The sequence below is a fragment of the Neomonachus schauinslandi genome, chromosome 1, assembly GCF_002201575.2.
Source record: "Neomonachus schauinslandi chromosome 1, ASM220157v2, whole genome shotgun sequence".
In the NCBI taxonomy this organism is placed as follows: Eukaryota; Metazoa; Chordata; class Mammalia; order Carnivora; family Phocidae; genus Neomonachus; species Neomonachus schauinslandi.
This window is the reverse complement of record NC_058403.1, coordinates 28,991,152-29,013,114: the sequence shown is the minus strand read 5'-3', so window position 1 is coordinate 29,013,114 and position 21,963 is coordinate 28,991,152. Positions and strand designations below refer to the sequence as shown.

General features: G+C 36.1%; 1 protein-coding gene and 1 pseudogene across 1 annotated transcript in view; one reads left to right on the top strand and one right to left on the bottom strand.

Annotated features, from left to right (window-relative positions):
• The window catches only part of ROBO2 (roundabout guidance receptor 2), a 1,281,409-nt gene that overhangs the window by 1,113,345 nt on the left and 146,101 nt on the right, over positions 1–21,963 (bottom strand). The gene's annotated exons all lie outside the window — the stretch shown is intronic.
• LOC110571156 lies at positions 19,771–20,733 on the top strand (annotated as a pseudogene).

The following is a 21,963-nucleotide window of genomic DNA, read 5'->3' as shown; positions in this document are numbered from 1 at the left end:
ATAGGGAAAAGGAATGACAGAACATCATCATGAATTACATGGACATCTATCTCGTTTCTTCACTTTGGCATTATAAAATGATCTCAGAATGTACAAACAACCCAAGAGAAAGGTGGGACATCCCAGTCTTTTTTTAAAATAAATACTTAATAAGAATCGAGTAAGTACTGTACCATTTGCTGAGGACATAGCAGTTACAATTAATTCCTTGTCTTTATGAAGCTCCCATTATAGTGTGTGTGTGTGTGTGTATGTTTGACATTTAATAAATAAATAAAAGGAATATAAAAAGGAAAATAGTATGTCAGATGGAAATAAGTGCTACTGAGAAAAAAAAAAAGCAGAGTAAGGGGATAGCAATAGAGATGAACTCCCCGACTCTTGTGTTCAACTCCGACTCAAAGTCTCTCCACGAATATGTAATAGATATTTCAAACTATTTATGATTGAACAGAATCTGAGATTATCTTCCTACCCTAGAATTTCCTTTCTAAGTAAATGGACCCCTCATGAAGCCAAAAACCAAAATATTATCCTTGATTTCTCACTGTCAATCCATCAGCAAGTCCCACTGGATCTTTTAAACACAAGGTATATATGTCCACTTCTTTCCATCTCTACCACCCTAGCCCAAGACATCATCACCTCATACCCCCCAATTATCTATTCTTTCTCCCTTGACCTCCTAAATTCTAGTCTTTCCACAGCAACTCCAGTGATCTTTCAGAAAGTCAATCAGATCACTTCACTCACCTGCTTAAAACTTTGATGGCATTCCATCACTCAGAATAGAAGCTACACTCTTTTTCCTGGCTTACAAAGCCTAATGGGATTGGGGTTTTGTCCACATTTCTGACCTCATCTCATTCTGTTCTCCTCTTCATTGACATTCTTTCTCTCCCTATAACGTGCCAAACTCATTCTTGCCTTAAGTTACTTTCTGGATTCCCCTTAGCTTTGCTTGGCCAATTCCTTCTTGTCATTTAGATCTCAGTAAACCCCACTGATCTGGTAAGAAGTAGTCACTTAGTAATGGTGGACCTGCCATACTGATAATGTCTGTCTAGCACTTGTCATCATCACATTGTTCTTTTATTTCCAGCACCTCCCTCTTACAAGGAGGCTTCTTGAGAATAAGGTTTTTGTTTGCTTTCTTGTGTTTTCTGTCCCTAAATGTGCCTGGTATAGTTGACACCCAGTGAACATTTGCTGAATGTATAAACAAAAGCTTGGAATGTCATTACTACTCACAGAAGTAGAAAGGAAGAAAAATATAGCCACAGTTTTTCCCTCCTCTTTCTCTTCTTCCTCATTTCTTTTCATCCAATAATCATTTATTCTACATTCCAGATTTTTTCCTGGGAATCTCCTTATAATTTTGCTTTCTATTTTATGAAATTACAGACTCTTCCTCTAAGACTTTCATTTTCAGGAAACATACTTCCCTCCTGCCATCACACACACGCAAAAAAAAAAAAAAAAAAAAAAGTGCTTCAAGTTTCTTGTAGCCAACATAGCTAACCCTAATCTTATCTAACCAACTTTTCTCCTCCCTCCCTTTTTTTCCCTCCCTCCCTCCTTCCCTCCTTGCTGTCTTCCTACCTTCCTTCCTTTCTTCCTTCCTATTTTTATGGGAGTGATATTTATTCTCCTGAGACTAGAGTCTGCTCTTAACTCATCTCTTTCTGCCTCCCTAACAATTTGCTCTATCAATCACCTCAGCCCTAATCTTAATCCTCTCTCTTTCCTGGTTCAAAAAAAAAAAAAAAAGTTAAATACAAATATCAACAATGCATCAACCCAAATTCTCTCAACTCCAAATCTTTTTGTTTCCTTCCAAATCTCTCCCTCTCCTACCCCTTCATCTGCTCTCCTATTTTTTTTTTCTATTTTCCCATCTCTCACTCATTCCTCAATCCACCATTTTTTTCCTACCTACATCACCCCAGGAATATATCTTTGCTGAGGTTACCAAAAATTCCTCCATCTTTTTATTCCATGGAAATTTCTCAGTCTTTATTTTCTTTGGCCCAGTAGCAACAGTTAACATCTAACCTACTCCCTCCTCTCTGGTTGCCTTATCCTTTCTGGATAAGTTCTCCATCTTTTTTGTGGGCTCCTTCTTCTGATTAGAATTTTCTCTTTAGTATATGCCCCTTCTTATTCTATACACTTTTACTTTGTAGGCTCATCAAGTTCCAAGTTTCTATCCAACATATTTGTATGCCTTACAAATCTATTTCTCCAGCTGTATATTTCCTTAGAAACCACAGACTAATATATACAATTATTATATTGTATAATATACAATTATATATTGTGAAAGCTAGCATTCCTGAAAGTATTCTTGACTCCATTCTCCTCACTCTGATATCTCATCGTCCTGTGAACTGAACCTCATATAAATATACTTCATCTGCTATCTTTTCTGTTCCCCTTAGGAATCACTTACCATCTTTCTAATTTCTTTCTGCTTCTAGTTTCTCCTCCTCCTGAGTTTTCAATGTGTACATGATAATATCTTAAAATTATGGATATCATCATTTTGCTCTGCTGCTTGAAATTCTTCAAAATTTCTTAGGATAAAATTCATAGTCTTCCCTGTGTCTGGGTTTTATATAATGCACAATTGTGTGCCAAAAATTTTACTTGTACATATTTCTTTGAATTAATTATTAAAATATGGAAAATCCTAATGTAGTAAATTTAATATTGTTTTTTTCATAAGTCCCCCCTTATTCTAAGTGAAATGAATTACCTTAATTAGTATTATGCAATCATTAAAATTTGAACATAAGAAACTCTGAGGCATGGATTTGGTATATACCAAATAGATCCTATATTCACTGTACATAAGGCAAATATATTGTTGTGAAAAGTAAAATAAACCAGCATGAAAGGATAAGAATAACATACTTTTTTTCTAAGAATAATAAATAGTAACTATCACTTTGAAATTCAGAAAACCACCAAATAACAGGGAAATAAAACATCTTTAGAATTTGCCCTCACACGTTTATTTTGATTTTTCTAGTATTTGAGAATACTCTCACTGATCCTTGCCAAATGTCATCATAAGACATTTCAAAGATATATGAGTTTTCATTATCACATAACCGGAGATGCTCTGAGTAAACATTTTTGGGAAAAATATTTGTTAGAAAATCTGTGCAAAAAACCTCAAAGGCCTAAACCCCCCTTACATAAAGGAAATGTGTTCCTTCTAAGCCACCAATGCAGTTCAAACGTGTCACAATTCAATGTACCTCAGTTTTGAACATGAAGGATGAAAATTTCTATACATAAGTATAGGTCATTAGCCTAGAAAGAGACATAACATCAACCCAAATTAACTAATCTTACAAAAGCACTTTAAGGGCTACCTGCAAAGGATCTAGAATCTGGGTATTTATTACTCCAGAAAGTTGGAACTATTAGAAACAGTTTCAACATCATCTCTTTAGTTGATAACTCCCCGTAGCTGTGAAGCCCTTTCCAGCAAAAACTAGAACTACAAGACAGGTACACATGTATTATGGCACTTGATGCTTCTGGCAGCCCCTAGTGATAACACAGCAGGACTTATTTTCAAGTTAGCTTTATAAATAACAGATGGGAGATGGAGGGAGACAATGACTTGCCCCAAACTGTAGGAGGAGAGTGACAGAGCTAAGGCTCAAATTAAATATTATGAGTGACATCTTATACTCTTTCCAGTTTCTCATGTTTTGGCTAGTGAAAGGATATGGAATGGAGTATGGTGAACAGGTACAAAAGTGGAATTTTGTATGGAATTTGAATTCTGGACAGTCTTACTTCAGTTCAGATATCAACCCTTAACGTTGAAAAACATTTTTTTAAAAAGTTGAGATCTATAACTTTTGATAAACCTATTTTTCAAAGCAGATTCAAAAGATTCCTAAATATAGTTAAAGCAACACATGTGGTGAATGTCTGCATGTTTTGTGGAGGGGGCTATTGGTATATCATTTCTGGAGCTACTGGTATACCATTTCCTTATGTTAAGTTAGCTTAAGTAAATGATTAGGAAATAGGGTATAAAGATCAAAGAGAAGGGACTGCTGATCAAATGGGGCCCTCTCAAGAGACATGAATTGGGGGAAAATGTCCCTAGTTAGTAGTACACAGAGTGTTATAATCAATACTAGTAAAATTCTCTTAAGACAGAAATATTTTTCTTTTACCCTTTTTCACTTTCTTTTGGTTGTCACTAAATTAGATAAAAGTGTTTTCTTGCTAGCCTGTAGGGATACACCAAATAAAGAACTCACTATCTAACACTTGAAATGACAAGCTAAAAACACAGAAGTATTGGTAATAAGTCGGCATAAATCTAAACTGGATAATCTAACGGAAAGTATTCATTTTCTCAGTACCACAGGTATTTTTAGAGGTAATTATATTTAAAGTTCTAGGAAATTTAACCTATACCTATCAGAAAACTAAAATTCATTAATTTCACTTTCTCCTGGGAAGAAAGGAGTGTTTGGCTTTTAATTGTTAATTGCTGCTTCTCAGTCAAGCTTTCCATGTTGCAGTGCAGTTGACTAGTTTCCTAGTTTCCTAGTCGACTGTGAGCTCATAGAGAGTAAGGGCTGAACACAACAGATAACTCAATGGGTATTTTTTGTTTGTTTGTTTTAATTTTACCTCTTTTATTTTATTTTATTTTTTTATTCTTATGTTAATCCCCATACATTACATCATTAGTTTTAGATGAAGTGTTCCATGATTCATTGTTTGTGCATAACACCCAGTGCTCCATGCAGAATGTGCCCTCCTCAATACCCACCACCAGGCTAACCCATCCTCCCACCCCCCTCCCCTCTAGAACCCTGTTTGTTTTTCAGAGTCCATCGTCTCTCATGGTTCGTCTACTCAATGGGTATTTTTTGAATGCAAATAAATTCAAGTGCGTGATGTAGACTTTGACTTTCTGGTAGAGGTGATATGGATTCTACGTATGATATTTCCATATCCAGTGTCATTATGTTGGCAATATATGTGACTTATACAAAGAAGATATAATAAATCCTTAATTAATAATGAGAGTTAACATGTCACTGGTAGGAAGCAGTATATTCAAAAACAAAGAAATTATTCTATACAGCTCAATAAAATTATGCAATCATGTCTCTCAGAAAATTGTTTCTAAAAATAATTTTAACATATCTTTAAGTATACAGGGCCATAACCATTATAATTCTTATTAGTATTAACTTTTTTAAAATTAAAAAAATTTAGTTAATAGTGTCAGGGCACATGAAAGTAACTTTAGAATAAGAACACAACTCTCTATTTGCCTAAATGAAATTTACCATTTTGAATAATGATAATTTGTTTAATAAAAATATTAACTTGAGGAAGTTGGAAACATAAGAATTGTTCCTGAAAACATCATGTTAAATAACTGAGTTTGTGATAAATTCTACACAAAATCCAGCTAACCTAATTTTGCAAATTGCTTGAAATTGCACATGAAGATATTAACAATTCTTTTATTAAAGGATAAAATGACCATAATACCCAAGGCAATACACTGATTAAAGCAGGTGCAATGGCAGATAATCCGTAAGCTTCATAATTCCTTGGATAATAGATCAGTGATTCACTGTAATGTGCTTATTAAGCAATATGGAAAATTGGGTCAAAATAGACAGTAAGATAGATTTGTTCATATATGACATGGCTTGCTATGGAGACAATCAAAGTGACATTTCTTAACTGAAGTCTCTAGAGATAAGATACTTGGCATCGAATTAGTCTGTTACCTAACCTTTTGGAAAATCTACGGCTGTGATCATTAAAAGAAAATTGCATTAAAAACGGGCGATTATGATATACAGTATAATTGTAAGGGACAAATTTTTCTAATAGTAAATTGAAATTCTGCCTTGTTGAAGAAATGAGGGCTTAGAAAAAGGCACTGATGGTTATTTCCATAAAATAATGTGCCTAACTCATATACTTATGACGGCTATTCTGAATGGCCGTGATAAACACTCACATTCATGGAAGAACAAGTCCTCAGAGGGCTATTGTAAGATTCTAATAATTGGTGATATCAATCATATTTTTGTGAGTTTTTCTGAAATGGAAATATTTAATTTTTCCATGAGGCAAAACATTTATTTTGCTTTGAAAAGATGACAGAAAATAAAAATATACTGCACAGAGTGAGTCTATGTTAGCTATTTATTAATTAGGGTCACATGCAGGGAAACTTGAGCATTTTTCTTTTAGCAGAGGTTTCCTGGGCAACTTCTATCTGATATTTGGCATTTCCTGCACAAATACCTGTGTATAATAAGACTTCTTTCCTTTTGTCACTAAACTGAGCGCAAGTCGGTGGTCCTTAAATATAAATCTGATTGATACAATCTGTTTAAATTTGGATAACTGCCATGTTGGAATGTACTCATTTGATTGGCTTTTTGATATACATATGAAATGAAGGGGAGATTCAGCTCACATAGGCCTTGCTACATTTGGTAAGAGTCATATTCCCCAAACAGAGTTGGCCTAATGTATAGAGAGGACCTGATGTCATGTTTGGACATCCTGAGGACAAGATAGTCTCCCCACAGTGGCACTGAAGGCACATTTGCTAAGAGTGGAAACCATTTGTATTCTGCTTGGATGAAGAGGGACTTACTCTCTTGGGAGTCTTCAGGCTATTTGGATGATGCCATCCTAACCTTCCCCTTCCATTTGCCTGCACCATCAGGTCACTCCCTTGCCTGGAATGATACTCTTGACTTTTATTTACTCTCTCTCAGTGATTCTCAGGCTTGAACCCGGATCAGAATCATCTGCAAGGTTTGTTGAAGTGTAGAGTGAGTGCTGGGCCCCACTCACAGAGTTTTTGGTTCAGTAGAATGGGGGTAGGGTCCAAGAATGTTCATTTCTAAGAAGATTCCAGATCATGCTGATGCAAATTTTGAGAGCCCCTGTTCTTCCATGCTACACTAGAATCTCCTTTGATTCATTTATGTTCTTTTCACTCATATATTGTTTTATTCATATATCATCCATAAATTACATTAAAATATAGATGTATGTACCATGAATGTCTATAACCATGCACTATTAGTCACATTAAATAACAACAGAGCTTACAGTCTTCTTCTGGTCCTGTTGCTCTATGACTTCTTGCTGCTCTAGACTCAACAGAGTGGAGCCTCCCTCCAGACCCTCTACTCCCTAGAGGAAATCCAATTTCGAAATTGTTTCTTCACCCAATTCTTCATTGCTTTTCTTTTGCCTCATGCAATCACCATTTCCATTTACTCAATGGAGGTGATCGCATTTATGTGGAATGAAGAAAGCAATCTACTTAAACTAAAATACATACTAATGCTTGAGACTTGGTTTGAATGTTCACATTTTAGAAAAAGATGCCTCAAAGCCAACATCAATTTCAAAAACCATGACAACATGCAGCGAAAACTGTCAGGTCATTGAGATGTGTTTCCTCCCTCATACCTGCTGTCTTTGGACACATCTAGTCAGCACTGCAGATGATTAATCTAGATACAGAGCACTGGACAAAATAAATTGGTTTGGGGCTACATGAGATATTTAATAACTTTGTAGAAACCATATACAATTTATGTTTTAAGTAATGTGTTTGCATAGCCCCTCAATCAAAAATTGAAAAGTTATAAGACCCTTGTGATAACCAATAAATCTGCCTAAACATCTGTTCTTACTGGAAATGTTCCAATAGGATATTTCTATTTTTATAAGGTGAAAGAATTATTCCTTACATGACAAAGGAAGCCCATGTTTCAGGTAATTATATTATAGTGTTCCCCCACAGAGGTATATATGAGGAAACAAAGAATCGGAAAGGTAATCGAACCTAAGGACACCCAGGGCTCATTCAACCTGAGGCAGTCAGCAGGATGGAGTTTCAAAATGCATTTTAAATGCAAAGCCACTTTCTTAAGGGGGGTGTTCTGAGAACTTATATGAGAAGGACATCACTTGTCTAGGAGAGCAAAGAAGAAAAGTGAATATGTAAATGATTAAATAGAGACTCAGGAATACAAGGGAAAAAGGCATTGGGAATTGTGTTGAATGGGGATGGCCACGTTCTGGAGGAATTCATACTTAAGAGTCCTGTCTTCTGACCTGCTGCTGATACTGCTGCCTTGTCCCCTCTTCCTCCTTCACTTCCTTCTTCTTTTTCTCTCTTTCCTCTTCATTCTCTTACATCTCCTCCTCTTTGCTCCCTTTCTTCTTTTTAACTTGGTTCTTATTTTGTTATTTCTTATTTTGACTCTGCCTAATAAAATCTATGTAATCACCAATTACCAACTTTCTTTGCTCATTTGATGGTTTCAGCCAACATCCAAACAATTGAAAATAACTGTGTATATATAGTCACAATTTCACTTCATGGCAAACTCCTTTAAAATCTGATTCCCACAGAAAAGGCATATTATCTAGAATTGGATACTGCTTGTCCCTAAAAGTAACACCCTTAAGTCACTAAAGGCCCCTCTGGGTCTCACTTTCATCCCTTAGCAAGTAGTTGAGTTAGATAATTTCCCACTCTGAAGCTCATACTCTATCCTGTATTTTCTATTTGATATTTTTGCAAGTTTTTTTTTCCTCAGTTGCAATAAAAATCTTTATCTTCTGCTCACTGCCTACTCCCCTATAAATATTTGTTTTCAGTACTAGCACTTTAGGCAATTTCTTTTACAAGTGGTAACTCTGATATAAACTGGAAATATTGTAAACAGAACCAGCCACTCAGGCAGTATGTGAGAGATTTTTCTGGTCAAATCTCACACAATGTATTTAGTCCATTTACATTCTCCTCACTGAAGCTTATAAAGCAAGATAGGAAAGGCAGATTTTCACATTTCCTCAGGCCGAGGTCAGAAGTAACTTTCAGAGGGAACTTGAAGCTTAGGCAAAAATCCAAACACATAAAAGCACAGCCATTTTAAAACTAGTAAAAATGAACTGTTACTCGGTATAGCAGATGGCAATATTTTATGAACCGTTTCGTAACATTATAGAATTCCCAGCATCTACTAAAATTCAGCCTCATGAATACCATTAAAGAGGCTATCCAGCTTTTGCACATGGTATTTTTAAAGGAAATGCTGTATTGTGGACCTAAAAAAAGAATTTCTTAAGATATGAAAGGATTGCCTAATGTACTCCATGGCAGGTGAGAACAAGGTCATCATGATGCAAGCAGAGACTATTTTTTTCATGCTGTGAAGCCATCATAATATTAAAGTTACTGTATCTCTGTTTTAAAGAAACTTTCTGGCTAAATTGTATGAAGATAGACAAATCTTGGTTTATATTAGAACATAACTTTTTAAAATTCACACTTAGCCAGTGACTATCTAATCTTAAATGATTATTGCTAAGGGAACATTTACTGCAAATTGCTAATCCATTTAGAACTAGCAGCTACTTATCTGATTGGGGGAATAAGCCAAGGAGAGTCTGAGGCACCTTCTGAACGGAGAAATGACATTTAATATGAGAGTAAAATTGCTGAGTGGTGATGCACTACGTACATATAGATACCCTCTTCACATCTCTGCCAAATAATACGGAAGGGGATGGAAGCATTCAGAGGAAAATTTCTGAAAGTCTTTGGGGATTTTCTTCAGTAGTTAGACATAAGGAACAGCAGCAACAAGGATGTTTGACTAAACTGAATGCAATCACTAACGAGGAAGGAAGGGAATTGGGGCCCATGAGCTTTGAATACTGTATATAACCTGTCAGAATGGCTAAAATCAAAAACACAAAAAACAGTAAGCTTTGGCAAGGGAGTAGAGAAAAAGGAGCCCTTGTGCACTGTTGGTAGTAATGTAAACTGGTGCAGCCACTGTGGAAAACAGTATGGAGGTTCCTCAAAAAATTAAAAATAGAACTACCTTATGATTCAGGAATCATACTACTGGGTATTTACTCAAAGAATATGAAAACACTAATTCAAAAGATATGCACCCCTATGTTTATTGCATGATTAATTATAATAGCCAAGTTATATAAGCAGCCCAAGTGTCCATCAATAGAGGAATGAATGAAGAAGATGTGGTATAAAATGAATGGAATATTATTCACCCATTAAAAGAAAGAAATCTTGCCATTTGCAATGACACAGATGGATCTAGAGAGTATAATGCTATGTGAAATAAATCAATCAGAGAAAGACAAATACCATATGATTTCACTCATATGTGGAGTTTAAGAAACAAAACAAACGAATGAAGGAAAAAAAAAAGACAAACCAAAAAAGCAGATTCTTAACTAAAGAGAATAAACACATGGTTAGCAGAGGGGAGGTAGGTGGTGGGGAGGCTGAGTGAAATAGATGAAGGGGATTAAGAGGATACTTACCTTGATGAGCACTAGTAATATATAGAATTGTTGTATCACTATATTGTACACCTGAAACTAATGTAACACTGTATATTAACTATACTGGAATTAAAATTTAAAAAAAGAATACTGCATATAAATATGAGTGGCAAAAGTTACCAATTTTAAAATAAAAAACAGTAGCTGGCTCTTACTTTCTCAAAAATTAAGGGGAAAAATTGCATGTTATTAAGGTAACTTTTAATAAACTTGTCAGAGATACCAGAGGTTTCAAGACTTGTCATTGTTCAAAAATAGAAATATTAATTTGATCATTCCCTGTAGAACTTGGTTTCATATACAATATCTACATATTTTGTTGTAAAACTGTAGGTTTGTTATTATTGTAGCATTGTAACTGCCAATTTACAATATATTGATTAATGCTTCATCAGCTATATATAGAGTGCTGTATAATCAGAAAAAAATTATAACCATATCCTGTTCAATAATTTGGAATGAGTGGTGATTATTTTCATCACTAACTGACAGATTAATTTAAAAAGTCTTATTTTTATCAATCTTTTAGCTCCTGGCCTGACTAAATATCAAAGGATCCTAAATGCTATCCATTACCTTCTTAAAAACATAGAGGTGCTGGTTAATATTTGTGATATAGGAGCAAAGTTTAAAAAAAATTTATCTTGAGAATGTATTTTATAACAGATAAGAGAATAAGCACTGTGCATTATTATTGTAGTTTACTTTTACAGACATGCCCAGGAATTAGACCTGATTATTTGCATTTTATAGCTGAAGTTGGGCAGCTTGACTAGGGTCCTACTGCTGGTACTCTGTGAGGACAGAATTTGAACCCAGTACTGCCTGCTTACAAAGCCCAGCTTCCTTGGATGATATCATTTGGGCTGCCATACTACACAACGCCAGTGGGCACCATTCATTTGCGTTAGCTGTAATGGATAGCCTCTGAAGTTTTGCTACCTCCCGGAATGTTATATAAAACCAGTTTTCAAGAACATCCATTATATTAAGTGTGATAAAATCTATGATGGTAAATATACCATGGGGACCCTAGCTCTCATACACATTAGGTCATTTCCAAGATTTATCTTGAGGTAGCTAGGAATGACACTAGTGGCAGAAAATGCCACAGGATCTCCCAGACACCCTGGGTTAAAGAGTAGAACAGTGAAAGAATAGAGCAAAGGCTAAATTTGATCCACAAGGCATTTATTCCAATAAGCAACAGCCAAAATCAATAATCTGTCCAGCAAGCAAGCATAGATGCCATAATCCTTCTAGTAAGAAGAGAACTCTTTCAGTAGATCGGTGTTTCTTACAACATGGGAAGGGAAGGTAGATGGATCTAGGCATTGTTTTACCCCTCAACTTCCAGGGACAAAGCCATCAAAATCCACACAAGAAAGACAAATAGTTCAAGTACAGCTGAATCTTTCACAACCATTTTACAAGTAATTATTTCAGCGCTAAAATCTCTAGTCTAGATTTAGGGAAAACTGAGCAAGAGCAAAATCAAAAATAGCTTTGAAAGACTTGAAGGATTAAATAAAAAATGGAAGAACCTTGGTTAAGGCAAAGCTGACTAAGGAATAAAGTGGGAATAGTTTCCTTTTGCCCTCTGACGGGATTAATTCAGTTCTAGTATCCAACCTGATAGTGCTCTTAGTAAGTGTAATGTCTCTAACACTGTAATAAAACCTCTCTTGAATTGTTTTCTTATGTTGGTTTCTTAGAATAAAATCAGCAATTCTGTTTGGAGTTACTGCATGAATAAATATATGAAGGTGGCATTTAAAGAGTAGTAAGTTTCCAAACATATTTAACACATAGTTTATGTCCATACACAACACACACACGAGTTTACTTCTGGTTGAGATTTTTAAAAAGGAAAATAGCAGAATATATTTAATCCAAAAGATTCCAAAACACATTGTCAGAACCATTTTTTTCTTTTTCTTTGAGAAAGAGGTGGGAGGGGAGGGGCAGAGGGAGAATCTTAAGTAGGCTCTACATCAGTGCCTTCGTGGGCAACTGCTGCTCCCTATTCCCCAGCCTTCTTGTTTAGGTTGTCATGATGCAAGTAAACTTTCAATGCACCACATGCTTGCCTTTGATCTCTGGCATTTGTGACATTGCCATGTGAAGGACATGCCCACTGCCTGTTGATTCCAAGAGGAGAGTCAGAGAAAGGCGGAGCAAAAGCATCCAGCCCAACTCTTCTAGTTGAGTGCAGCCCAGTTTAGTCAGCCCCCAATCTGCAGACCTCTGAGTGAGTCCAGCTGAAATCCGCAGAGGCTCAAACCTTACCTTATCAGCTGACTCAAGACGCTTGAGCCAAATAACTCTTTATTGCTGATAGGACACTGATGAGATTTTAGTGACCATTTTACAGCATTTCTGTGACAATGGCCGCCTGATGCACCCTGATATTTTGTAGCAAATTCACCATCACACGTATTATATATTTATTTGGTGTTTTGCTTATTGTCATGTTCCTCTAATATATGCTCCTTGAGAAGAGGGACTTTATTCTGTTTATTGTTATTCTTCCACTGCCTACAATGGGGGCTGGAGCTCAGTAATATCTCAATAAATATTTGTGGAATAAATTGTCTACTGTGTGTTATTGTATTATCAAAACTGTGTAGGAACAGGGGTGCCTGGGTGGCTCAGTTTGTTGAGCATCTGGCTCTTGATTTCAGCTCTGGTCATGATCTCAGGGTCCTAGGATCAAGCCCCACACTGGGCTCCATGGTCAGCAGGGAGCCTGCTTGAGGAGTTTTCTCCCTCTTCCTCTACCCCTCCCACCCGCTTGTGCTCTCACCACTTTCTCTCTCAAATAAATAAATAAATCTTTAAAATAAATAAATAAAATAAAATGTGTAGGAACTTAAGAGCTAAATGGACAAAACACATTCTTTTGTCCTCATAGAAATCATAATCTAAATATTTCTATATTTTAAATTTTATATTTTACTGGTATAAAATATTGTATCATTTAAGTAGGATTAATCTAGAGCCTGTAGCTATAATATTTATAATTTTATCTCCAGTGGCATCAACAAAACTAAACTGCTGTTACCAAAAAAAATATATTTTCACTTATAGCATTTCCTATAAAACGGCATGAAACTAATTCTCTTTCTTTTCATCATGCTATTAAAATAAACTATACTTACACATAATTGGCCTAGTATATTATTTATAATTCAATTACCTCTTTGTTTATCCTTTCCAGAGTTTGGCAGATCAACTAAATCTATGACCTTCTTCCTCCTTTCCCTCCCAATTTTTCTTAGTCAACTATGAGTTAAATATTTAATATATGCAAAGCACAACAGGTGCTTAAAGTTAAAGATATGTAAGAAAAACATAGTAAAATCTTCAGGGTCTAGAAAAATATTAATTATCTTAGATGAAATATGCACCCCCAAAGCAGGCCAGACATGTTAGCAAGTAAATACACCCATCTGCAGCTTGTCCAATATATATCTGCAACCTAAGTTCATACCACTCTCCTGCCTCATGAAAAATCTTAATGTTTCTTTACTGTCCTATACTTTTTCACACTCCTTTCTTTTGCCTGTGCTATTTGTTATACCTCCCTAAATAACCACTCAACACTTCTTCAGTCGGAAAAGAGTTTATTACTTTTACAAAACAGAATTAAAAATGGTGCGTGGAAAGCATCCTCCCTTTTCATGATCTTTATGGTTGCATCCTCTGAAGTTTTGTGCTAAATTTTATATGAATATATTTTTCTCAGGAAAGCCATTGTTCCTGGCCATTTTTCTAGTTAGACTCTCAAAGGGAATCTGACTCTCAAAACTTATAAATCACTCACTGGAATATAAACCTTTTAAAGGCAGAAATTCTATGTTATTTATTTATTATTAGAGTCCAAAAAAATAGGTATTCAGAAAAAAAATGTTGAAATTAGAAAAGATTACTTAGGTAATTGTTTAAGAGTAAATTCATTAAGTGTCAAACATATCATATTAGATAAATATTATTTTATTGGCTCAAAGAAGATGTACTTAGGTTGACTTGGCACACTCAAGTAAAACCTCAAAAGAGGCAGAATTTGAGAGGGGCCTAGAGGGTGGGCAGAACTAGGATATCAGGAGCCAACAACGATCTAAATAATATGGAGAAGAAAACAAGTCAAAAAGATGGGGCCTGGAATGAGCTTTGAATGCCTGTGGGAGTCAGTCCAAACACATATGGAGTGTTGATGTGTGCTCCCTTATAACAGTGAATTCGTTTTGCAAATTCATCAGCTCTGCTCCTTGTGAAGCCAAGGAAGGCTTCTTGTAAGTTAAATCACACAAAAACTTCATTTTTGGAATGTAAACACCACTGATAGTCTTCTCAATGCTTTCTTTGACCTTTTTAAAATTTTTATTTTCAAGACTCTGACAGCATTGATCACCTGTGTCTGTTCAGCACTTTTTTTCATGAGACTGACATACTGTCCCAGTGCTCACATCTATCAACATTGCTCTGATTTATCAGCTTAATAACAGGAAATCATTTGGTAGCCCAACTCCATTTTGCTTGAACACTGACCTGTGACCTTAATCTGATGCCTTTCAAGGTTCTTTGTTTTTCCATGTAAGGCCAATTAAGTTGAAGCATTTTGAAGAGACTATATGACATAAAAAGTCATATTTGAGCATTTGTAGTTAATTTTTCTCTCAGATAAAAATAAAAGAATAATTTCATTAAAAATAATTTAAAAATCACTTTAATAATTTAGTTATTAAAGCAACTGACTTACATTACCTAAGAACAATTTTTAAAATTAATGTAGTAGCTGGAGGAATGCAGAAGTCTAATTTTTATTTATTAATATAAAATATACAGATAACAGGATGAGAATTATATTAGTTCTTTTTTATAACAAACTTATTTTATAAATCGGCACACTGTTTCTCAGAATATCATTTATATTTAAATCCACTATCCAATTCTACAAGTGAGCTTATACTAAAAACTTTCATAAACTTGAATTTAGAAAAAACAAAAATCTCCAAAAATATTTATATTAATACAGAATATTTTACTGATTGTCCAATTATAACACATTAATTAGGAAATAATCATTGTCAATTCTGCTGAAAATATGACGCATATATTTTTCCCATAATTTAATTGATGATGGGAAATGTGGCAGCTTTATGGAAGAAGCAACATACCACACACACATACACACACACACACACTTCATGTAAACACAAACATGCACATATTGTATCAAATCACAGAGAAATGCTACACTTTCAGACACTTGATATTGTTAATTGTTAACTTGATATTCTTAATGATGAGTGCTATCATTATGTGGATTAAAAATAGATTTAAGAATTTTTGAAAATTATGCAAAAGTTCTCTTTTGTATGTAATGGTGTGGAGTTTCATAAAAACCATGTGAAGAATCATAGCCTTTAGTTATGAACATCTTTATTTGAATTACACAGAATAACCTTCATATCAGGCAACGAGAGCAGTATGTTACTGATAGTTATCAGGTTCCCTTTCATTTTTTTGAACAATTCAAAGCTTACCGTTGAGCCATTCTAAGAGAAATATGTTCATATAGTGAAGTGATACATTTACTGAGAAAAACTGAAAATTAAATCTACCATAAGCAGCTTAAGAAACTGTGCATAGCATAGGAGTAAAATGAGTGCTTCCAATTATCCAGTCATTCCACAAGAATTTATTGGTTGCCCTCCCACCTGCCATGACCTCTTCAAATAAAATTGGCTAATAGATGACTGATGTCCTTAAGTAACTTTAAATATTTACAGTATTGGAGGATGCAAGTAGACACAGGTTGCCATGGGAATATAAAACATCTAGAGGAGTGTCAGAGACGTTTCTCCTAAAGGGTAAGATCTTTATTTGTATCTAAACAATGAGTCACAGTTAGATAAAACTAGCAAATAAAAAACAAAACATCTTGGAAAATAACATATAAGAAGGCATGATTGCACAGAATTGCAAGCTTACTGTATTCTGGAAACTAAATTCACTCAGTAAAGAGTATGCATAAACAAATGGGTTTGGGAAAGGGGTAGAGGACTAGAGATGTAGGCAAGCAAGATTACGAAGTGCCACTGATATATATATAAGTGAAGCTATGAAGATTGTAGCAGTCTCCAAAGATGGCCCACAAGAGAACCATCCCTCCCGGTATTCGTATTCTTCTGCCAATCTTTCTCTTTAACATGAGGTGATCAAGTGACTCACTTTTAACCAAAAGAATATGTGAAAGTGATGACATGTTTCTTCCAAGGCTGAGTAGTAAAGAAGTCTTATAGCTTCTACCTAATTCTCTTAGAGAGCTAGCTCTCTATGTATCACATATTTGGGGAATTAAAAGAAGATGAGACAGAGAATAATGGGAAGGGATGGTAGGGGGTGACATATGAGACAAGGCTCAAGAGAGGTAAGGAGGGGTGAAGTCTTACAAGTCTTGCCAGCCATATAATAGACTTTGTATTTATTCTAATAGCACCTGAGACTCATTAGGTGGGTTTGAGAGCAGTGTGATAACATTTACTTATATTATTATTCTGATTTTAGTGTGGAGAACGAATTGAAGAATTAGTAGTGTGCCTGTGAAAATACCCACTAGTAAGCTATTGCAGTACAAACCTTACAGTACCTGACATATATTAAGAACTCAATAAGTTGGAGTGCTTCGGTGGCTCAGTTTGTTAAGTGTCTGACTCTTGGTTTCAGCTCAAGTCATGGTCTCATGGGTCGTGGGATCAAGCCTCGTGTAGGACTCTGTGCTTAGTTGGGAATCTGCTTGAGGATTCTCTCCCTCTGCCCCTCCCCCCACTCACATGTGTTCTATCTTTCTATCTCTCTCAAATGGGCAGAAGACATGAACAGACATTTTTCCAAAGAAGACATCCAAATGGCCAACAGACACATGAAAAAGTACTCAACATCGCTCGGTATCAGGGAAATCCAAATCAAAACCTCAATGAGATACCACCTCACACCAGTCAGAATGGCTAAAATTAACAAGTAAAGAAAGGACAGATGTTGTCAGGGATGCGGAGAAAGGGGAACCCTCCTACACTGTTGGTGGGAATGCAAGCTGGTGTAGGCACTCTTGAAAACAGTGTGGAGGTTCCTCAAAAAGTTGAAAACAGAGTTACCGTAAGACCCAGCAACTGCACTACTGGGTATTTACCCCAAAGATACAAATGTAGGGATCCAAAGGGGTACGTGCACCCTGATGTTTATAGCAACAATGTTCACAATAACCAAACTATGGAAAGAGCCAAGATGTCCATCAACAGATGGATGGATAAAGAAGATGTGGTGTATATATACAATGGAATATTATGCAGCCATCAAAAGGAATGAAATCTTGCCATTTGTAACGACATGGATGGAACTGGAGGGTATTATGCTGAGCGAAATAAGTCAATCAGAGAAAGACATGTATCATACAATCTCACTGATATGAGGAATTCTTAATCTCAGGAAACAAACTGAGGATTGCTGGAGTGGTGGGGGGTGGGGGGATGGGTTGGCCGGGTGATGGTATTAAAGAGAGCACGTACTGCATGGAGCACTGGGTGTTATACACAAACAATGACTCATGGAACACTACATCAAAAACTAATGATGTAATGTATGGTGATTAACATAACATAATAAAATTAATACAAAAAAAAATGACTCCTGGATTTCAGGTGTATGCAACAGGATAAAAAGTGATAGCCATTTGTGAGGAAAGATACAGTTGAGCTCTGTTTAGGACGTGAGGAGTCTGAGATTTCTTTTATATATAAAGAGGGAATATTGAGTAGAAAATTGAATATAGCAGTTGAGAGAATGTGCTAAAGAGAGAAATGGAGGATGACAACTATAGCTGTAGGGTATAGTAAGATTGTCCAGTTAGACAGGAGACAGTGAGAAAAAAGGTTTAGGAATGAGTCTTGAGGAACTCCAACACTGAATGGCTAAATAGAACAGATCTAACCTAAATACTTTGAAATATGGGAATGAGGGATGGAAAACTCAAGCACGTGTGCTATCAACAAGGAAAAAAGGGTTTTCAAGAAAGAGGGAGTGATTCATACTATAAATGTTGCTGAGAAATAAAGAGATGTGGTTATCATACCACATAGCAGGACAGTGGTGGTTAAATGATGAGGACAAAGCCAAATTGGAGAAGAGTGAGGACTGAGTAAGACATTAAAAAAAAAAAAAAAACACAGAGAGAGAAAAGTTTCAGAAATCTTTCCAAATGTGTGGCTAGGAAGGGGAGGAGGGTGAACAGGGTGAGCAAGGGTAATCCTGTTGCTCTTGCATTCTTTGATAGTTGTTACTTGTTTTCAATATTGGAGAGCCTGTTTAAGGGTCCATAGGTTCTAAGTGAAATGAAGTAGTTAAATAAACAGAAGAGTAGAATAATTTATTATGTGTTCAAATAAAGTATACCTTTATCGTTTCCAATGTCAAATATAGTGTATTAAAGTGATGGCAGTGGATTCAATCTCTGTATCTGAATCCTCACCTTGCCAAGCTGCTATTTAATGTAGCCTTGGAGAATTTACTTAATCTGTTCAAGGCTCTGTTTCCTCATGTCTAAAATGAGTATAATAGTTTCTGTATCAAAAGGCTGTTTAGAAGATTAAATGAAATAATTTAAAGAGCGATTTCAACATAAAGCTTGGCATGTTAGAGGCTTTTGTAAATGATTGTTGCTATGTTATTTCTTACTGCAAGAAACTGTCAGTCATAGCTGGCTATTCCTTTTTGAATTAAGCTCATATTTGAAATAAAATTTATACTTTTAAGAGAATACTTTGACACCATAATATATTGCTATGGAATGTTCAAACACATACAAAACAGAGTCTACATAAACACTTAAATGCAACATGCACTTACCTTAGACAAGACCCTATCAGACAGTATTAATATTAATCTATGCCACAAGTCTTTATCCATTTCTAGTGAGGATACTGTCATTTTAATATTTTAACACAAAAAAAGGTTGTTTTCTTTTTCTTCTAAATAACCCACACAAACTCAACCCATGTCAGGTGTCCTTTCTCCTTGTAAAAACACTAACCACATAGAATATGTGGCTTTCAGGATCACCTGGCAAGGGAATTGAGGAATGGATAAAGCACATTGGCTCTTGTCTGGCCCAGAAGTGGCACCCATTACTTCTTACGGGCCTTAGCCAGAACTAGTCACGTGGTTCTGACCTTATGTCCAGGGAGAATTAGGAATATAGGGGAGCATAAGGAGCATTTCATGAGGCTTTCTGCCTGTGGACGCCACCAAGTAAGCATCATTAAAGTCTCCCCTCCCACCACCGTCATGTCTAAGTCAGAGTCTCCCAAAGAGCCTGAACAGCTGTGGAAGCTCTTCATCAGAGGTTTGAGCTTTGAAACAACTGATGAGAGTTTGAGGAGCCATTTTGAGCAATGGGGAACGCTTACGGACTGTATGGTAATGAGAGATGCAAACACCAAGCGCTCCAGAGGCTTTGGGTTTGTCATGTATGCCACTGTGGAGGAGGTGGATGCAGCCATGAACGCAAGGCCACACAAGGTGGATGGAAGAGTTGTGGAACCAAAGAGGGCTGTCTCAAGAGAAGATTCTCAAAGACCTGGTGCCCACTTAACTGTGAAAAAGATTTTTGTTGGTGGCATTAAAGAAGGCACTGAAGAACATCATCTAAGAGATTATTTTGAACAGTATGGGAAAATTGAAGTGATCGAGATCATGACTGACCGGGGCAGTGGCAAAAAGAGAGGTTTTGCTTTTGTAACATTTGATGACCATGACTCTGTAGACAAGACTGTCATTCAAAAATAACATACTGTGAATGGCCACAACTGTGAAGTAAGGAAAGCCCTATCTAAGCAAGAGATGGCTAGTGCTTCATCCAGCAGAAGAGGTCGAAGTGGTTCTGGAATCTTTGGTGGTGGTCGTGGAGGTGGTTTTGGTGGGAATGATAACTTTGGTCGTTGAGGGAACTTCAGTGGTCGAGGTGGCTTTGGTGGCAGTTGAGGTGGTCGTGGCTATGGTGGCAGTGGGGATGGCTATAATGGATTTGGTAATGATGGAAGCAACTTTGGAGGTGGCGGAAGCTCTAATGATTTTGGCAATTACGACAATCAATCCTCAAATTTTGGACCCATGGAAGGAGGAAATTTTGGAGGCAGAAGCTCCGGCCCCTATGGTGGTGGAGGCCAATACTTTGCCAAACCACGAAACCAAGGTGGCTGTGGTGGTTCCAGCAGCAGCAGTAGCTACGGCAGCGGCAGAAGGTTCTAATCACTGCCAGGAAACAAAGCTTAGCAGGAGAGGAGAGCCAGAGAAGTGACAGGGAAGCTACAGGTTACAGCAGATTTGTGAACTCAGCCAAGCACAGTGGTGGCAGGGCCTCGCTGCTACAAAGAAGACATGTTTTAGACAATATTCATGTGTATGGGCAAAAAACTCGAGGACTGTATTTGTGACTAATTGTATAACAGGTTATTTTAGTTTCTGTTCTGTGGAAAGTGTAAAGCATTCCAACAAAGGGTTTTAATGCATTTTTTTTTTTGCACCCATGCTGTTGATTGCTAAATATAATAGTCTGATCATGACGCTGAATAAAAGTGTCTTTAAAAAAAAAAAAGAACATTTCATGAGGATACTGTCTGCCGTATTTCTTAATGTGTATTTTATTGTTTGATACATTTGTATTTTTATTTTAAAGATTTATTTATTTATTTGAAAGAGAGAGCTCACACGAGCAGGGGGAGGAGCAGAGGAAGAGAGAATCTCAAGTAGACTCCCTGCTGAGTGTGGAGCCCAATGTGGGGCTCAGTCTCACGACCTTGAGATCATAACCTGAGCTGATATTAAGCGTCAGACACTTAACCAACTGAGCCACCCAGGTACCCCTGTTTGATACATTTTTAAAAGGTAGAGAAAAAAACATGGAGAAAAATATTGACTTAATTTTTTGATATCCCAATGTTGGTATATTTTACCTTTTTAAGTTTTCTGTACAGAACATATTTTATACAATTATCTTGGGGGCAATAATCAGATATGGTTGCCACATAATAGAATTGGAAAACAATCAATAATGGCGGCATCATTAAGTTACTTTCAAACATAAAAGATAAGTGCCTTTTCATTTCTATCCACCACCCAATGGCCTGTAAGCAAATGGTTATGTAGGTTTTGGATATCTGACAAAAGTTCTCTCTTGATATTTATACCTTGCCGAAGATGATCATAAAGAATATTTCCCCACTTCAGTCCTTTTTATTGCACACAGCTATAGGGGGTATCACATTGTTTTGCAGCTATCATAAAACTTGTTCATAGCTATTTTTCCTTTTATCTTTTAAAATGCTATCATGACATCTTTCCATAATGGCTGAACAAATTCATATCTGTACATACAGAAAACAATATTAAAGCAAATTTTATTTCATGATAGTGAATGATGATAGTTGCACAGTGTTGTGAATTTAACGGCTGATGGAGCAGTGGAAAGGTCCTTATATA